The sequence below is a fragment of the Anopheles darlingi genome, chromosome 2 (genome assembly GCF_943734745.1).
Source record: "Anopheles darlingi chromosome 2, idAnoDarlMG_H_01, whole genome shotgun sequence".
Taxonomy (NCBI): Eukaryota; Metazoa; Arthropoda; class Insecta; order Diptera; family Culicidae; genus Anopheles; species Anopheles darlingi.
Genome location: NC_064874.1, coordinates 21,227,092 through 21,242,387, shown reverse-complemented (window position 1 = coordinate 21,242,387; position 15,296 = coordinate 21,227,092).

Here is a 15,296-nt window from a genome sequence, read left to right as displayed (position 1 = left end):
TGTTGGGACGAGGTTTGATCCGTTTGGGTTCTCGTTTTGCAAGATGTGCTCGATTGAGATAGAGAGTGCTTGCTACATGGTGAGTTTTCAGATTATGATAACGATTTAATCAAATTTGTAACTCCATCAACTCGTCACAGATTTTACTTGATTTTGGTCAATAATAAATGTGGAGAAATGGAGGTCAGAATAAGTATATTACCGACTCTCTACACGGGCGCGAGAAAGCTGAAAATGAGATGAGAATGAAAAAGGCGAGAATGTCAAATCCCATACAAATGGAAATGTAAAGATACAAGTAGGCTGTCACAAATGTATGGGATTTGACATTCTCGCCTTTTTCATTCTCATCTCATTTTCAGCTTTCTCGCGCCCGTGTAGAGAGTCGGTTACTTTGGTAGATTGGAATGAAAGTTTTTCTTGCATTGTGAAGTTATCAAGTCTATACAAAACTCTACGCTACGATAAGTTTTATAAGAATAAAACCATCTATTTGGTATTAAATCAGTAGCCATCGTAAGGTTCGAGGAATGATTTGAAAAATATTTCATTTTGGCGAAAACGATTTTTATTTAAAGATCCTGCAACAATTTGAAAAGCAGTTTCGAAGCAGAGTTCACTAAACGTTTTCTCTTCTGGTTTGTTACTACACACCGAAAACACCGAAGCTGAAGTTAGAAGAAGGGCATCTTGTCCTTCATCGTCCTCTAATTTGTAAGCCACGAAAAATCTTTCGAGGCGCTTCTGGTATAATGGCCAGGAATCTCCAAGATTGAACTAGGGTGGTTTGTTCTTCATTTTACAAACTTGTTCGCTTTAATCCTCGTCGTCGATTGATTTGATTTATGCTTAGCAATACAATTAACTTCTTTTCACCTTGTTGCTTTGCTTTGATGTATTCCAAGCAAGCAACCCAAAGTGAACTAAGATATGCAACACTTAGCAACCACGCTTAATACGCTTAGCAACTATGATATACATACAAATATGAACATTAGAAATAATCTTAAATTTGTGTTTTCTACATTTTCTTACACTTAGGACGTTCGTAATAAAGTCTATAAAAATAATGGTGATAATCGTTTAGATTCTTATTATTCCAGAGACGAGATTTTACAAAATATACGAAATATAATTTAAATATTCTAATCTCAATTCATTGACGGTTCATAGTAAAAAAAAATCAAGATGTGTAACAATTTATTTAAAATACTAACGACAAACAAACACGATTCTGCTCACCCCAAGCTTAAAGCACTGCTACCACACGCCTCCTCTGACCTAATTCCTGCTCAATTAAATAAAGTTACCGAAAATAAAGCTGTTATCGTAACGGTAAGGGAGGATTTGCATTGCAGTACATGAATGAAGCGAGTGGGGCGTTTGAACGGTGTGGATCGGCTTTACGATCCCACCAGGATGATCCATCCAGAAGCGACTCGAAATGTTGATGGCAGCTGTGCAGCCAATACACCACCGGAAAAAAACCAGTAGCACCAGGGGTGGTCCTCCCTCCGCCATGGAAAATCCCATCCACAATCGAAACTGTTGCGCGAACAAATTTAATTTCCACCATTATTTGAGCTTGAAGCCTCAAAACGAACGCCGCAAGGAGGGCAAGAAGAAGGTGGGATTCGTTCGCTCACTCACTCGTTCACCCGTCAACTCCGGAGGGCTCTATCATAATTACACGTTTATAGCTTAATGCAGGAAGTTTACATTTGTCGCTGATGCTAAATCGTTGTTTTATATTCGCGTAGACCGCCGCCCACCAAAACGCCCTCCCCCCCCCCCCCCCTTCGCATTCGACGACGCAATAATGGTGCCGCATTACGCTTTAGGAGAGTACTTTTCTGCGCAACTTTCAGCATTAGCTTGTGAATGTGTTTTGGGCTCGGGCTTGGGCTTGGGCTGGGGGCTCGGTAACGGTTCCACTTGCGCTACTGATGACCTGGGCCTGGTGGGTGAACGACAATGGTGGCGACGATGGCGACGACTCCATTCCATTTCCTTCCACAATGTGCGCTAACTGGCTCGCGGATACGAGGAAGAGAGAGAGAGAGAGAGTGAGCCACAAAGAAGCTCTTTAACTGACTGTGATTCCTCCAAGGGTGCTTACGAGCTCACAGCGCCCGCAGAGCCTTGAAACTGAAACCCGCGAAAGCAATGTTGCAGCACACCGAACGAACAGCAACAAAATGAATGCGGATTGGCGATTGGAGAGACCGAGAGAGAGAGGCATGTAGCGATGGATATTTATTCCCGAAACGTATGTGCATACGGAAAATCCATTTATTTTTATGTCTTCGCACGCTTTACGATGACAAAGGATGGTCACACTTCCGGACGGCAAACCCGGACGGCCACCAGCAGGACACAAACCCAAACCACGGTTACCCCGCTGTTCTGCCGTTTTTCTGACTCTTTCGAACAAAAAAAATCAACCCCACAGCCACCGCTCGGGCACTTCCTGCGGTACGCTATCTGCGTACCGATTGCCGAACGCTTATTTTGCGTCACTAATTTGCGCCATAATGATGATGCCGTTCGCACGACGTGTTTGTGTGTGTGTGTGTGCGATGAGTGGTCGTACCTTCGCGTGTCACTCCCGTGTTCTGGTTGGACCGTCTTCCACTTTCTCCCCCCCCATTCGTGTTCACTCCGGGAGCTTCTCAAGATCGTAAAATAAACATTTTACAGCAGGGTTGACGGTAGCAGAGGGGGGTTTTTTTTCCCCGTGTGCCAAGTCGTTCGTTGCGGCACCAAAAAAAAAAAACGCAAAGCTCGCAAAGTCCCCCATTCGGGTGTTTCTACACTAGCTGGAAATTTTCGTTGCAATAACGAAACAGTCATATGCATACAAAAAGCAAAGGTTTGCGTCTTGGCGTTTTTTTTTTGTATGGATATGACAGTTTCAACATGACCGTTTCATTATCACAACGAAAATTTACTGTTAGTGTAGAAACGATGGAAGCCAGGCGTGTATTCTGCGCACCGTGGCCTCGTTCGGTCGCGTGCAATTGAAATCCTTGTGGCCGATGAAAGGTGTAGCAGGCCTTGGGCTTTGTTCCGTTTGCTGTTGTTTTACAGCTATGCTAATTTGCTCGCCATTTCCTTTTGCGGTGCGGTGGCAATCAGTGCCATTTTGGTGGCGGCTGAGGAAGCTCTTCCACTCCCCGGATTGTCCTTCTTTCGTTCGCTTTCTCTCACTTCCTCCCTGGCACGCGTGCTGTGGTTTGACATAACGCCTGGGCGTGTCATCAATATCGCGTTCGTTCCGCTGAGACGAGTGTCAACGGAAGGATGCTGCTGCTGCTGCTTCGTCTTCTTCTGCGTGTGCCTTTCTCGAACGCATAAAACTCGTCTGACGCATAACGTCAGCCCCATGACGGGCACTCACAAGGGAGAGAGAAAGAGTGAAGGGAAGGGGGCAGAACTTTGGGGAAATTGGTCGTAAAGTGGCCGAGTAGCAAAAAGGGTGGGGAAACGCATTTAGAGGCGGGAAAAGCTCGGGAAAGTTCCAGGAGAGAAACGTTTAACAAAGGCGCACACTTAAGCCATTCCTGCCCCCGAAGTGATTGCAATTCTTTGAAGACGAACCAACCAGGCAGGGGCGGCAGGGAGGCGCACGGGTACCGCCCCGGCACTCGAGTGACTCCGAGAGTGCAGTACGCGCGCACCCCGCGGATACTTTGGAGTAACATTTTACGGGCTTTTGCGTTTATAGCTTTCATCGTAAAGCATAAAAATGATAAACTAGCGTGTTCGGCGTTCGGGATTGATGGACGCAAGGACGAACAAAAAAAAAAAAAAAACGGGACGAACGCGGGTAGATCGACGCATAATAAAGCAGCCAGCGTGCCAGCCAGTGTTGTTTCTGTGTTCGTCATGGTGGTGGTGGTGGTGTTATCGCTCTAGTTGATAATTTCCGTTTGAATGCATAATGAGTGGCACATCTTATTATTAAATCATCGTCATTTAAACAGCGACATAAAACATTTTGCCGGCAGCCAAAAAGCGTGCCGTATGTGTGCCATACACACACGCACACGCACGAGTTATGATATCAGTGGTTCCGGGATTTGGATAACGCGGCGCAACCGATGGGATGGCATTCAGCGCTGCGCATTCCAATCACCGCCCAGGCGAGTTTGGTTGGTTTGTTTGATGTTCCCGTTTCTTTTATACCATCCTCGATGCAGTCAACCCGGTGTCTGCAGTAGCGATGCAATGGTTGCATTATTATGCTGCACCAGATCGTAAAGCTCCGGTCCCTGCCCCGTGACAGGACAGCAATGGACTATGCAAACACACATAAAACTCTGTTTATGTCAGTTTATGGGGGTACTGCTTTCGGAGGTGATTTCTAACTTCTGGCGAGTGAAGTTATATTGTTGTTGCGTGTCAACAGTCCGGTGGGTTACAGCAGAGGGAACGCTCCATCATTTACAGTTAAGTACATCGGACAGGGCCACAGTAAGCACGAGGCCAATGGTTCACTGTTCACTTTCCCATCTGTTGTGGATGTTTTGGAAGAGAAATACGGTGGTCGGTGCAAGAAAAGTTGAGCAGATGATCAAAGATGTACTGCGTGGATCCTGATGAAAGCAACCTGGTCTCGGTCTCTGCCCGGTCTCGGCGGTGACTGTTCAACGTTGCGCTGTGAACGTCCTGAAGGTGAAGGTTGTGGGCTGCACAGCCCTTGCAACAATAACAATACCACCACTTTGGGTTGGAAGAAGTTTGAAGAAAGTAAAAACAATGGCTAAAGAAAACCATAAACTCGGTGCTCCAAGCTTCAAGCAGCAAATTGGTCCCCCTTTCCTCATCTCATTTTCTCCCATCCATCCGCTCAGTCAGTGGCCATCCGCCGGAGTCGGGATGGTTTTTCTTCGATCGATCGTTCGGATCGTCCGCAATCCGGATCCGGTACCAGTGTACTCGAATGAAATTTATGAAGCAATAACCTTTTGCTTAATTACATTCTCGATATTCCATTTCCAGTGATTTATGAGTGTGGCCAGCGGGTGGTCACGCGCTCGGTACACGCCAACCCGGTCTGCCAGCCAGCCAGCCAGCCAGCCAGGTCAGTGATTTACCAGATTGCATCTGGTGTGCAGCGAAAGGTGTGGAGCAGCAGCAGCAGCAGCAGGAGGAGGAGGTGGCGCATCTCGGACGCACTCGGGCGTTCTCGGTGTGAAACTAGTCCAAGCTATTTATCGCAGGAAATCAATCAATCATGGTCCAGCAACCGACGGTGCAGCGAGGGGCCATGTTTGGTTTTGTTGGCGACGCAGCAAGGCAAGGGCCGGCTGCTTCTGTGGGAGTTGGGTGTTTGTTTCCTTCTTTCCGCAGCTGACAGCATTTGCCTTACGGTCCATTAATCAGGCGCATTAATGTTTACTTTCCCAGATGGTGATCGTGGTGGTGGTCATGGTGGTGTGGTATCCGGATTTGTCGGAAGTAATAATTCCAGCTAAAGGATTATGGACGGTTTCAGCTTAACGAGCGGTTTAAGATGGCGCCCTGCAGCAGCAGCAGCAGCATCTTAATGTGTTGTGCGGGTGCCAAAATAATAAATCCTCCCTCTGCTTCCTTGGCCATGTGCTCTTCTCTGTGCCTGTGTGTGTGCCGGTGTGCGTGTGTTTGTGTGAAGCATGAGAAGGGCAGCAAAAGTTTAATAATTTGATTTGTTGAAATCAATAAATTTCAATTTTCAATATTGGCCTAGCGGTTTCTGCAGTCCGTCCTTCGTCAGTAACCGTTCGATGTGCCAGCTCTCCTCTTGCCAGCACCTTCTCCCCTGCGGGGGTTGCTTCCCACGGTTCCGAAAGGATGGGACGAAATACGGTCCGGGGACGGTGGTTTGTGTAAAAGTTCGCTCTTCGTTTGGTTCATATTTTACTCCCACCTTTTTACGACCCCGGACTCGGATGCCCCGGAGCGGGTGAAACAAGAGAATGCTCCGGTGTTGTCGGCAACCGACAACCGTGTTCGGAGCACGGTTGTGAGTAACGTCAATATTATCGCACCAATTCACTCCTCGCAAACGCAACTTTCCGCTGAGGGCGATCGCTGGATCGCGGCTCGGATGTGTAGTTCGCGAATAAAAACCCGCGTTGGAATTCGGGTTTCCAGCGGTTTCTTCTCGATTTCATTCGCTTGGATTACGATTTATGTCCACCGTGATGGACATGTTTCGCTGAAGGTGGTTCGCGTTGAATGGCATTGATGGAAAATTTCATGGAAAACGCAACGAATATGTTCAGTGCATTGTAGCGTTATTTTGAGTACACTGTGATACCAATATGGAAACTATTTAAGCAACCTGTTCGAACAAAAAAGCTATTCCATTTATAAAGCGCATTTGTTGGAAATGTTTTAGTCCATTGTTAAAACATTATCGTGTACGAACTCTGTTGTCTAACCTCCTCGAACACATGCACAGAGTAAATTGTTGTCTTTATCGTTTATCACACGCAGCAAATTGTGTATGTGTGTTTCTTTCTTGGCCATTGTGCTAGCAGACAATAGTACCACATCCGATGAACCGCGGCATAGTTCCCTCGAGGGAAAGGAAGCCTCAGCGAACGAATTGAATGAATGACAAACGCACAATCGCCAAGTACGCAGCCAGTTGGGAATCGTGAAGCACCAGGCACCTCCATCGTCGCGTTTTCACATCGTTTGCATCTAATTAAATGCATTCGCAGCGAGCGAGCAGGATCATTTGTTGAAAGTGTCTCCATGGATTTGGCGTTCCAACAGGGTGGTGGGGTGGGTGGGTGACAAAAACGCAATGTTCCTCCCCGTTCGCCTCGTTTCTAATTGAACAGTAATTAGATCGAACACTGCGCTGCACTGCGTCCTGCCTGCTTCGATCTCTCGGTTTCCTCTACGGTTCTGCGTTCAGTTCGATGAACATTTGAAACATTCAAATGCAATTCTTTTAATGCGCTACGACCGGCGATGAGACCGGAATAGTTGGTGGTGCGCCGAGCATCGAGCACACCTAAATACACACACACACACACCCTTTAAAGTGCGCCAACCTCAAACGGGGTGCCACCAGCAGCAACAGCAGCAGTACCACCATCACCACTTGACCCTTTGAACCGTCAGTCCGTTCTTCGATCAGTATATGCTGAGGAGAGCGACATCCAGCGAGGCGGGAGAGGGTGGCATTGGCATGCAACAGCGTAATGGCACTTGTGACAAGTGTCAAAGCAGCGACACGCAGAGACGTAAAGCGTTGGCGGTCCGCGGTGCACAACGCGAAAGGTCATGCGGAGCTGGACCGGGGGCTGGTCGTGGACCCGTCAGATCTACATTCGATTGAAATTAATGAGAACTCATTAAAATATGCAAATTATGTGTCAATCTCTTTCGGTGCACAATGGCGCCATCGCCGGTGTCGCGGATGTCGACGAGGATGTGCCACACCGGTGGCGAGTGGTGGAAGAAAGGGAAGCGAAGCGGGTCGTCGTGTTGTCGTCGATGTCTGGAAGTGTTGCCAAACGGTGGTGTGTCGCGACGCGCGCTCGCTGGCGGTCGGCCACTCGCTTATGCTGTTGAGGGTGATTTAGACATTGTTTGTTGTTAGCTTTAGCTTCCACCTGCGCCCCTCTGCGCTTGTCTTCATGACGCTGAGCGTTTGGTGAGGTACTTTGCGGTCCGCCCGAGAAGGTGCTTGAGGTCGTCGTGTGTTTCTGTCGCGATGACAGTCACATCGGTTGCATCCGGAGCCATCCGCGTTGCAGTCCACAATTGCACTTGACGTCGCTCACCAATCGATGCGGGACCCGTTCGACGATGGTAACGTCATCATCATCATCATCATCATCATCATTCGTCGGAGACGGTTTCGATCGGACAGGGAAACGACCGACGGACCGACCGACCGACCGACCGACCTATGCATTGGCACCGATAGCAGCATGTTTTGAAAGCAATCAATTGACGAGCGTCTCGAGTGAATGGGCTCTTGTCGGGCACCATCGACGGTAGGACTTTCAGCTTTCAGCCATTAACGTTCAATGGTGACTTTGATGTGCGCCTGTGACTGGAATGACTTGAAGAAGCGGAAATTATCGTTATCGGCCGTGCGCCCCGCGATTGATGCATCTATTGTTTCCCGTAGCCTGTCATCAGGCCGACGACTTCGCGCGGAGTCTATTCATTGCGTGATTACTACTGTTCCGTTCGGTGTGTCATGCGAGCGGCCATGATTCATGACGCAATTTGACGGAATCCTGCCATTTCGAATCCACTTCGAATTCATTAGAGTCGAGTCGCATTAAGCAAGCATTAAGCTTCAATTATCGTTCCTTCTAAAGTTCAGAATCTACAAAAAGAAAAACCCCAAGCCGGAAACTCGGATAAAGGACTTCCCCCTTCCTTGGTTTTTGTTTGGTACTTCCAGGCAACATCATTTCAATGGACGCCAACCCAAAATATGAACTGTGGAAGTGGATTAAAAAAGGGCCAAGGATCGTTTTTATTTTCATCCACTCCGGCTATTACTTCCGAGGCCTACGCAACGTGGCGCAGCTACAACAACAACAAAAAAAAAAGATGGCATATTGAAGAGCTCTTGAAGAACGATGGAGCGGACCAGAAAAGTCAAGATGGAACAAAAAATTAATTGACTCAATCCACACCTATTGCTGTGCGCGCCTCGGTAGTGCCCATCGAGCGTAGTGTAGAGAGCGAGAGAGACAGGGAGCTTCTTCAGATTACGGTATAATCATATTTCGGAACGAAGTTCGTTGAATACTTCCCGCCTCGCCCGAGATAGATCCAGTGGTACAGGTGTAGAGGTGAGTTTGAAGAGCGAGGCGAGGAGGTGTTACAGTAGATTGCTCGGCTTTTGGCAGTCGAAGCATATTAATAATTCATGGCATTCGCTCTCATCCACTTCTTGGGTTGTTCGTTCGTTCTGACCATCGCTCGTTCTACACTAAAACCCCTTTTGTGCCGGCCGTCAAATGGTCGATTGCCTTGTCGATGGCAGTGGTGGTGATGGTGGTGAAGGTGCCCTCGTTGCTCATTTGACTGACCATGTTCTTGTTACAGGATGGTTTGCTCTTCATTCATTCTCGCTCTGGTTTGGAGGCAGAAATGGACTACACACACACACATACACTATATTGTCAGGTTTTTCGGGGGGAAAACATGTTAATTACTTTTTATCCATTATACCGACCCGGCACGCCATCAATACATGCCGTACACCGAGATCCATCCAGATGCTACCGTCTCGTCGAGAAAGAGAGGGAACGAAAGAACGGAGCGTGGTATTGTGGTAAGTGGAATGTGGTAGGAAGTCTGTTGGTTGTGGCGAGGAGAATCTGCTGGCAGGATTACCTAGGATTTCGGTATGTGTGTGTGTGTAAGGGCACGAGAGTTCTTGATGAAAATCAGTTCTTCTTGGATGTGCTATTCAATTGGCTGGCCCGCCAGCCAGGGGGGTCCGGCTGGGTATGCGAGGAAGTTGGCAGTTCCTCGTACGTCCTCGCCGGTAAGTGGATAAGCAGCTTGGCATGTTTTTGGTTTATGTTCCCGAGGCTGGTATTCCCGCGCTGCCATTATCATTCGCTAGACGCTGCTTTCTACACCGGCCACGCGCTTGCTTCTTCGGGTGGATTTGCTTGACCAGAGGCCATCGGCATGGGACTGGCATTTGGAGAATGTTGTCGGGATCGGAGATGGCGGAGCGAACGTTTTAATGAAGAAAAAATCCTGAGCATGTTTTGAGAAAAACAAGGAAAGAGGCTCCTGTCTGTAAACAATTAGACATGATGCCCCCCGAGAGGGGAGAACTAGAGGAAGTGGAACTACATCTCCATCCAGTCTGTCCATTGGCACCAGTCTTTAAGGAAAATCAATGCGAGTATTTCATGGTTGTTGGGGTGTTTTGTTAAAATTTAAGTCCATCTCCGTATGCTGCAAAATCCACTTTAGCAGCCATTAGCTGGTACCTGAACAAAGCGAGCTGCCGAAGGTGTTTATCTGCTTCTTCAATCCAAGGAAGAGTGTAAAAGCAGCAGCAACAGCAGCAGCAGAAGCAACCACCTCAACTAATCTGATCCAGCATTATGGAGTGAAGAAATGAAGTGAGGAAAACCGGAATGCCTACAATCTACCACCACGTTCGGCACCCGCTCCAAACGGTAAAGCGCCCGGAATGGAACCGGAAGATCCATCCAGGAATAGCCCAACCGAAGGTTTACAATCCGTTTAGCGTAGCGTCCTTGGGTGCCCGGGAATGCGAAACGGAAGAACGCTGTACGGGGGGGTTCTCCGTGAGGCAGGGGTGCTGGTGGCAAGTAGCAAGTTCCGGTTGAGGTTGTTTACATATTTATTCAAGGAAAAGATATCATAAATCATGGTCCAACCGAAACCAGCGAGCTGATGGGCTAGCCACACGATAAAGGTCTGCGAGCGGACGATAATCGTTGTAGTAGTAGTAGTAGTAGTAGTAGAGAGTCTCTTTCTCTCTCTCTCTCTCGGGATGGATAGGTCATAGGGCTCATAGGGATCCAGTGATGGGGTTTAGTGGCAGCAAAGTGTGGAGTGATTGCGAAGCGCAATGAATGTCCTATTTACGAGGGGATTAGCTCTTTCCACTCTCTCACTCACTCTGTCTTCTCCGTTCTTTAGCACCCTGCTACCGATGTACGTTAGGTAATGTCTCAACTAGCCCTTCTTCAACTACCCATACCCGGTCCCGGACCTGGGCCTGAGCTGGTGGAGTTGTAAATTAGGGAGAAAACCTCATAAATTAACATTTTTCCCTCGAACAACCACAACCGTAGCCCCACCATATGGTACCACGTGTCTGTGTGTGTGCGCGTACGTGTGTGCTAGATCAGCACCTGACCGGTTGGTGGTCCGGTCAGGTCCGACGAACGACCAACCAACAACCCAGCACCGCAACGACGCAAGGACTCGAAGTCGTCGAAGTGACAGGAAACAGCACTTTCAACGTCGGGCGTGCCATCACGCCACACGGAACCATCGGGGCGAGTCAATCTAAGGTTAGGTAAGGTTAGGTTCACCTCCCTCGGCCAGGCCAACAACAACAACAACCGATTGACCGGTGGACGGACGGCGAAGGTGTCAAGGGGCCCGGTGCCAGCCTTTTTGAGATTGACAAACTGGAACGTTTCACGGAACTCGTTCGCACACCAACACTCACACACAGCACTGGTAGTAGTAGTAGTTGGAGTAGCGGCAGGATCAGTAGCAGTGAAGCCATCGAGGGCCATCAAGGGGGGGGGGGGGGGGACTTTCAAGAGCTCCTAACCCACGCTCACTCCCTCCCCCTTAAACAAGAGGATAAATCCCATCGAAGGGATTTGTATACCGTATACCAATCCGTTTCAGAGCGAGGGTTTTCGTTTGGAAAACTAAAGCAAAGCAAGCGCTGGCGCCCGGGTGTTCGTCGTCGTTGTCGTCGTCATCGTTCACATCAACCGAGCATGCCGCGCCCGAAAAGCACGGATTAGAACAAACGAACATTTTAATCTGGTTGATTGGTTTGTTTTGAGATCCTTTTTTTGTGTGTGTGTGTGATCCGAACCGTGCGCGATCTCCGTTCATCGTGTCACCTGTGAACCGGTATTAATGCGAGACGTTCGAACCGGTAGCGCACGGTGATTGCAACGGTGTCATCATGACCATGCAGTGCTAGCGACCTGCGCGTGAAGGTCCTTGGGAATGGGGATTGGAAAATTATGTTTGGTTTCCGCTTTTTTTTTTCGTTGGTAAAAATATGGTGCAAAGCTGATTATATTCCACGCTGTAACAGTTTAAGCACGGTGGGAGAATCATATTGGATACTTTAGAGGGAATATGTGTTGCCGGCACCGTGTATCATCCTTGTAGCGCACCGACCGAGACTATCTTTTGATGCTGTACGAAGAAAGCAAGGAACGAAACGGTACAGAACGTGCGTGACCCTTTTGCCTAAGTAGTATTCCAAAGAACGTTTCATTAAGCAGCAAAGTTGATCGAAAGAAATGTGTATCATCAGCTGTGGGGATGGCAAATCTCAATCTAAAAATTCATTTTCCAAGCGCTACCTCGCCGTTGTACGAACGGAACCATGATATTTACATTGCAGCTGATTGGATGGGATACCAATACGCGGATGTACACTAACAATAAAGCGAGAATTTTATATGCATTCTCGGTATCAGCATCAGGATGGAGGGAATTAATTTATTGTGATTGAAAATTCGTAGAACGGCCAGGCGAGAGTACAATGTTGTTTTCTCTTGTAAATTGGAAATGGTAGTACATGTTTGCGGATTTCTTGGAAAAGTCGGGGCAAAATGTGGCCCTTTGCCAATGCTGCATTGTACTGCATTACGTCATGAACAATGATGCCTTGTGTTTCATTAAGTGATCATGTTCATTAAGTTATAATTAAGCCGCGGTTTTAATAATGCAATGCAAAATAACTCTGCTGTACATTATTCATCCTCAATTCAGTTTGACGAACGCAGTGGAAGGCATCGTAGTTCATATTGGAGCGGACGAACAATGTTAAATGTTGGGTAGTTACGAACAATGTTATATTTTATGAAACGAATAACCATATCATTTATACATTTTACTTAGTGTTTAGCTACTTTTCTATATGATGCATTATGTCAACATTATGAAACAAATATTGACTTGAACGAGAACACCGAACTCTATATTCCATTGGGTCCAAATTATTTGGGTTATTTAATGTCAGTCTTTTTTAAGTTATAACGATTAAGCAGCTGATTTCATTACTTGCCTTTTCGCTGTATTGTCTGTTACTTTACGTTGTTTGCACATTAATAGATAAACCCCTAAAGCAGGTGCTGCATCAACTGCTAACGATTAATAGACTACGAAATTCTTCGTAGATTTTCTGAAGTCTTCTTCAACACAGCCTGATAGAAAATCCACCTGAGAGGTAAACAAACGCTCCTGCAGCTGCAGTGCTAAGAAGCATGTGCATGCTAATGGTAATCCTTCGTTAACATACCGTTTGAGCACGCCAGTGAAACCTCACTTTGAGGAACCTTCTCTTCGATGAACACCTCTCCTACGTATACGCTCTATTACAGCGCAGCGATTGATGTACCTCCTGTACCAAAAAGGAACGCCCTTTTAATCGAGCAAAAAAAAATATTCCATTTCTCTTCCTTTCGCCACACCAAAAGAAAATCTGTTACTGAGCGTGTGTTCGAACCCTAAAATCTGCGAATTGAGGATGCTGTAACGCTGTAACGTTACACCTTGTAACGAGTGAGGTATTCCGGAGTGGCAAATGGTATGGCACTGCATCAACTACTTCATTATGCTCACAGTTACCCCGCCACTCGAGGCTGCCGGCACGTTTGAACAAGCACTCTCCAGCGCCCTCGGAATAACAAACATTATCGAAATGCGCCACAAACATGCGCCACACCACACCATAGCACACCGTGCGTTCCGTCAAGGGTGTCAAGGCAAGGTAAGCTATACGCTGCTGGAACTGGCCCTGCTGCCGAACAGCGCAGCAGCGTGCAGCGTGCCTTCGCATTCCTTCGGCTTCCTTTTGGTTTTTTTTTCACTCTCTCTCTCTCTCTTCCGGCACAAGGATTACGAGCAACCGACAGTTTCGTGTGTGCTGGAGTGCTGCTTTTGCAGCATCCCTCGCTTTGCCGCGTATTTTTTTTTGGGTTCTGCAGGAAGACGCCCAACTTGCGGAAGGAAGAATGAAGAATGAAGGGCACGCGGGACAGGAATCCGCGAAAAAATGTCTTTGATCCTTTTACGCGGCGTGTGGCGTGTGGCGGCGTTTTATCTGCTCAGCAGCCACCACGATATGTTACCACACGGTGCCGCAGTCCTTACACCACAGCCTACTGCTCAACGCTATTACAGTGCGCCACGACGTCGACGGTAGAGACGCGTAACGGTGCAGACACTCCGACGTGCGATGGTTGGTTCCGCATCTTCTGTTCCCTGTTTCCTGCACCTGACCGGAACGCGATGCTGCAGTTCATTCTCTCGCTCGCTCTCTCTTTCTCTCTATCGGACTCTAATCTCGACGCGACATGCCACCGTGCATTCTTTCGTGAGTGAGCAAGGGCCACCCGCCAACCAAGGAACGTATACGTTATAACGCACGTCCGTCCGTCGCTTACATCGAACCGGGTGCGGCATTCAGCACGGTGCCGCCGTGTGCAGTGTCTGTATGCCTCTGTATGCGTACCGCTATTTCAGCATTAGCATAATGAACATCTCTTATGCTTCCGCAGGATCGTTCGGAGTTGAGTCAGCCGCTGGGTCCGATGCCTGGAATGGAATGGAAAAATGTTTTCCATTTTTTTGTTTGCTTTTCTGCATTCTACTATTCGCTATTTGAAGGTCGTCTTTTCTTCAAAGATTGAAACAAGCCCGTTGGTGCCGGATGCTCGAATGGAATCACGACATTATTACGCGGTGGTTTCCCGTCTTCATTTACTCATCGGAATGGTCGAGATGCTCGAGGGCAAGTATTCGCGATTTCGCGACATTCTTGGCCCCACATTCCTCCGGCCGCATGGGCATGGCTTTAAATATGTGCCGCAGCGCACTGGAGACGGTCATTCGAAGCTAGAAAGAAATGGTCGACTCTGCGGAACCACAAATTGTCCACTGTACCGGGGAGGGCGCTTAGAAGTAGCAGCACTCGAGCACGGAAAGTGGCCAGTTTCCGGATCAATTGTTCGCACTCTCGCACTCGCCCTCAAGCCATTCTGTCCGACAAGGCGTTGCAAAGCAACAAATGAGATTCCAACCGTCAACCGTCACCGACCGATCCCCCCCTTTGCTATTAAATTAAAATTCTTGTACAAAAATTGTTTCTCGCTCGCTGCTCGCAGAAACAATTTCAATTTCGACAAGAATCATTTGGTCCGGTTCCGGTTCGCCCGGATCACGACATTTACTGTCGGTTTCGGCCATCGCCACCACACCCGCCGGTTCCATTACCCTGGCCTGGAAGGCCGCGCAGCTGGCTGGGGCTCCCTACCGCGTGTGACCGACCAAATTGCCGTGGGGAGTGCGGAGGATGTATTCAAATGAACAAACTTTTCCTCCTCCCAAAAAACCTCCCTTCGAAACCAACGCTAACCCTGGGGCAACACATCAGAAGTCCCGGCGAGGGCTACGCTGTCCTTTCTCCTTTCCTTCTCTCTCTCTCTCTCTCTCTCTCTCTCACTCACTTTCTCTCTTTCTGTCGCTCTCTATGCCACCACTCGTCACTTGTCGTCAGCTGTAACTGA